The sequence below is a fragment of the Limulus polyphemus genome, unplaced genomic scaffold (assembly GCF_000517525.1).
Source record: "Limulus polyphemus unplaced genomic scaffold, Limulus_polyphemus-2.1.2 Scaffold423, whole genome shotgun sequence".
Classification (NCBI taxonomy): Eukaryota; Metazoa; Arthropoda; class Merostomata; order Xiphosura; family Limulidae; genus Limulus; species Limulus polyphemus.
In genome coordinates, this window is record NW_013666033.1 from 287,720 (window position 1) to 292,395 (window position 4,676).

The 4,676-nt window shown below is 30.6% G+C and overlaps 1 protein-coding gene and 1 long non-coding RNA gene across 8 annotated transcripts in view; one reads left to right on the plus strand and one right to left on the minus strand.

Moving 5' to 3' along the window:
- The window catches only part of LOC111085490, a 17,701-nt gene extending 13,856 nt beyond the window's left edge, over positions 1-3,845 (minus strand). The window contains exons 1-2 of the long non-coding RNA XR_002610326.1: positions 3,813-3,845; positions 851-923 (exon numbers count right to left, since the gene is read on the minus strand). This is a non-coding gene — a long non-coding RNA (uncharacterized LOC111085490). The remainder of the gene's footprint in view (positions 1-850; positions 924-3,812) is intronic.
- The window catches only part of LOC106458166 (nucleolysin TIAR-like), a 281,791-nt gene that overhangs the window by 214,081 nt on the left and 63,034 nt on the right, over positions 1-4,676 (plus strand). The gene's annotated exons all lie outside the window — the stretch shown is intronic.

The window sequence follows — 4,676 nt, forward strand, 5'->3', positions numbered from 1 at the left end:
CAAAAACAAACAAAAACAAATCTCTTACAGTAAGATCGGTTTTATACAGTAGTAGGATTCCTTTGTTTTGGTCTGTGTTCTTTATCCTATCTTTTCGTATTGTTAAATACCCTTTTATTCTGAATCTATGGTTCTGATATATACAGGTTTCACTTATTACACATATCAGGTTTAACTATGCTTGTAATATCTTCAATCTCATGTTTCTTGGAAGCAAGTACACCTTGGATATTGATATGTAAAACTGTGGATTTTATGTGAGTAGGGATCCTGTGATTGATTGGATTATCTGTGGTATGTATGGTGTGTTGTGTTGGTTATTTGTATAATTAGTTCTATGCAATCTTTGGTTTGTGTTGGTTGTGAATATTCTTTGATGAAATCTGTGAAAATGTTTTTGATGATTTCCATGAATATGTGGATATTTCGTTTTTATTTGTTTCTGTTTTTGTATCATTGTTTGTTTGTGATTCAGTTGTTTGTTGATCTACTTGTAGTTTATTATTTGTGGTTTGGATTGGTTGTTGTTGTTTAGTTGCTGTTTTAAGTGTTTATGCATATGTTACTGTATTTTGTTTTTGGTGTTGGAAGTAGAAGGTGCTTTGTTTGTTGGGTGATGGTGTTTTTTTTCCAGTACTCTTTTCTGTTGGGTTTTTAATGTCGTGTATACGTTGTTTTATTTGTTTGTATTTCTCACAGCCTTTATAGTTCGCTGTGTGATTTTCCCCGTAATTTCTTTAGTGCACTGTGTTGCGTGATGATCTCCACCACATCCGACGCACCTCGGTTCTGCCAGACATGCTGCAGATTCATGTATAAATCTTTATCAGTGGAATCATTGTGTAACTACAATTTAAATAACTAACACATGGTAATTTCAAACACGTGAATTTTTTTCTCTCTTATCACACTTTTAACATCAGCTGGATTTCTTGTTTAGTTCAGGTGCTAATTTCTTTATGGCTAATGTTTCTTTTAATCTTAGCCACTGCTCAATTTCAGCCTTTCCGATAATTGTAGGTTCTAAATGTTTTCATGTGATTGTCTTATAAGGAGGGGGAGGTTCGGTTTTTAGTTTGCTCATTGTTTATGGTGTATTTGTCAAAAGAAAATCTGATTTGGTTTAGGTTGAGATGTACTTTGGTAGTGAAAATCATTAGGTCAAAGTACTTAATTAACTTACTTATTTTGCATTCTGATTGGATAATTTTTTTAGTGGACCAGGAACGTACCATTTGGCGATCCTGCTTTCCACTCAAAATTGTAACTCTAAATTGAAACTTACTTCGGATAGGGATTGTTTTGTTACTTTAGAAGTTTAGTGGTTTTCATATTTTGAAGATATGACTAAAATCGGAGAGATGTTGTACATATGTCACCTTGAACATTCATGTGATTAATGTTTTTTTTTTTATTGAGATTATTCTTTTAAATTAGTTATAAAATACTTAAGGATGTCATAAATGGTTAATCTTGGTATTTGTAAAAAAGCATTTAGATAATAGGTAACTTGGATAGGCAGTAACTTTATTCAATATAGAATGTTTTTTGTTATTTGGTGAGTACTCAGATTTATATCACATTTAAGATTTCCGGAAAACAAATCTACTATTGAAATTATACAGAAAAGGTATAATAAGGAAGTGTTAAAAAAGTATAGAAAACTTGAAAAAGACGTATCAAATTAAATAAAAATAAATTACGTTGTAACTTTTTGAATAAATTTAAGGTTTATGGATAAATACCAAAATATTTAAATTTTAATACTGCTAATTTTAGGTTCAAAGAATTAAAACAATATAAAGAAACTCAGAAAAGGTTTTTAGGAAGTGAAATTAAATATAAGGAGAAGACATTTAAAACGCTTGAAAATATAATAATTGAAGATAAATTACAACTTAAAAAGTTAATTAGCAACGTTGACTTCTTTTGTTTGAATAATAAGATTAGCACAGAATAAAAAATGTTTAAGCTTGAAGAAAACCAAATTAGTAAATCCTTTTCGAGTAATCCTGATGATGTGATAATACTTTTATCAAATTATTGCTTCAATGATATTGAAAAGAAAGTATTATCTAGAGGATTAGGATTTGAACTCTTATTAAAGGATCTAAAGTGTTGTAAGGTTAATTCATCTGCCCAAATTAATTTTGATAATGTGTGTACACATATTACTAGTATAGGTTTAAATGGTTTACGAAGTTACAACTTGAATTCTAAACCATGGAATATTAGTTGGCTAGAAAATCAAGCCTTGATAAAGTTAAGTAAGAACAAAGAGATGGTGATTACGAAGCCTGATAAAGGTAGCAAAGTAGTCATTATAGATAAGAAAGACTATAACAACAAGGTTGATGAAATTATTAAGGACAAAAATAAATTTAAAATCCTTAAAAAAGATTTCGCCAAAACCAGAGAAAATAAGTTGATTAGATACTTATTAAAACTGAAAAAAGAAAACATAATAACAGAAGATATTTTATAAAGAAATAAGACCTAGTGGCTCGCATGCGGGTATATTGTATGGATTGCCAAAAATTCATAAATACAATTGTCCAATGAGACATATTGTATCTAACATTGGTTGCTATAATCACAAATTAGCAAATTTTTTAAGTAAAGGTTTAAAAGAATTTATTAATAATGAATATACTCAGAAAGATAGCTTTGAATTTGTAGACAATATTAAGGATTTGAATTTAGATAGGGATGTAGAATCATTATTTGCTATCATGCCATTAGATGACACCATTGAGGTATGTAAAACCTTATTATATGAGAAAGGGGGTAGTTTTATGGGATAACGGAAAGAGATATTCCATGAATTAATGGTTACAGCTACAAAAGAATCACATTTTTTTTGTTTAATGGCAAGGTTTATGATCAGAAAGATGGAATTAGTATGGGTTCCTGTTTGGCTCCCATATTGGCTAATGTATTTATGTGTTTGAAGGAAAAGAAATGGTTAGAAGAAGTCCAAAGTAAATTAAACCGATAATGTATGAAATATATGTGGACGACACGTTTACGGTATTTGAAAGTGAAGAACAAGTAGATAAATTTTTTTAATTATCTGAATAAACAGCAGAATAACATTAAATTCAAGGCAGAAAAAAAAAGAGATTGTATGCTACCCTCTTTAGACACTAGTTAAAAAAGATGATAAATTTGAAATCGGAATTTATCATAAACCTACATTTACGGGGGGTTGTACTTTAACTATAATAGTGCTCATAAACTATGTAGTATTATTGAACTGTTTAAAAATGAAGTGGAAAACATCAAAAATTATTTGTGTTTGAATGACTTCCCAGTAAAAGTTTTAACACTAGTTATCAACGATTATATCAACAAAGCGGCCACCTAAGGAAGAGAAAGATAATGTTCCAAAAAAGATTGTGTGTATATGACACTAATATTTACTGGAACACATACTTTGAAAATCAAGAAAAATATAAAGAACTTCCTTTGTAATATGTACCCACAAGTTGAATTATGTGTGGTACTTAAACCAGTATACAGAATAAGGAACGATTTCGTATTCAAAGACAGAATTTGCAAAGCGGACCGATCACATGTCATCTACAGATATCAGTGCTCTGTTTCTAATAGTGCGTATATAGGGTCGACGGTGAGGAGGCTTAGTGATCGAGTTAAAGAACATAGTGTGTTAAGATATGCAGAATTCTCAAACATTTTCTGACATGAAGAATGCGTGAATGTAGAAATTGAACAGTTCCAAATTATCGGAAAGGCTGAAAATGAGCAGTGGCTAAGATTAAAAGAAACATTAGCCTTAAAGAACTTAACACCTGAACTAAACAAGAAATCCATCACCGGTGAGCTGATGTTAAAACTGTAATAAGAGAGAAAGTAACTACCATTGCTGATGTTTTTGTTTGTTCTACTTGGTATCTTTGATATCAAAGTATTAATCCGTTGTTAATAATGTTGAGTGTGTTGTCAGTGTCTACCCTTACTAAGTTTGATATTTGTGGCTACTCGGTTAGTTATAAGTTTGTACTTACCGCCTTCTTTTTTTCTTTTTTTTTTTCATCCACTCACATTTTTGGCATCCAGCCAAACTTGGTTTTACAATTGCTCTTTGAATTTGACAGTAAATTGAAAACCAGAAATTCACCCAGCCATGAGAAGTCGTTTTGGTATTCCATTTCTCGCCTGTTTTCATGCATGCTCATTTCGAAAGCGGCTGATTTGATCGCCAATGCAGAAGCTTAGTCACAAAGAAAAACACCATTGTTACCAAACACCAAAACCTCAAGCGAGTACCAACACAAACCAACAGACAGTAAAAACCCACACCCAAACTGAAGATATCTTGTTACATATTACAATTTCTAATATCCTAAAACTGAGTTAAATTGTACTATGGATTTACCAGTTAAGTAAAAGCCGATATGTAGTCCGTTTATGATATTTGCCAACAAGATTGATACAAAGTTTTCTTCTTCTTTTTTAACACAAATACGTTTTAATATACACACAACAATACAATTTACAATAACAGTTATTACAAATAGTTATTACAAACAATGATTTGTTAAACAAAAAGTTTCTATAAACTTAACTAAGCAATATAAAGTACTTCTTTATAGTCTGGAACTTCTTCGATAATCTTATCGAGGGTTCGACAATGAGTGAGTCAATTACGAATT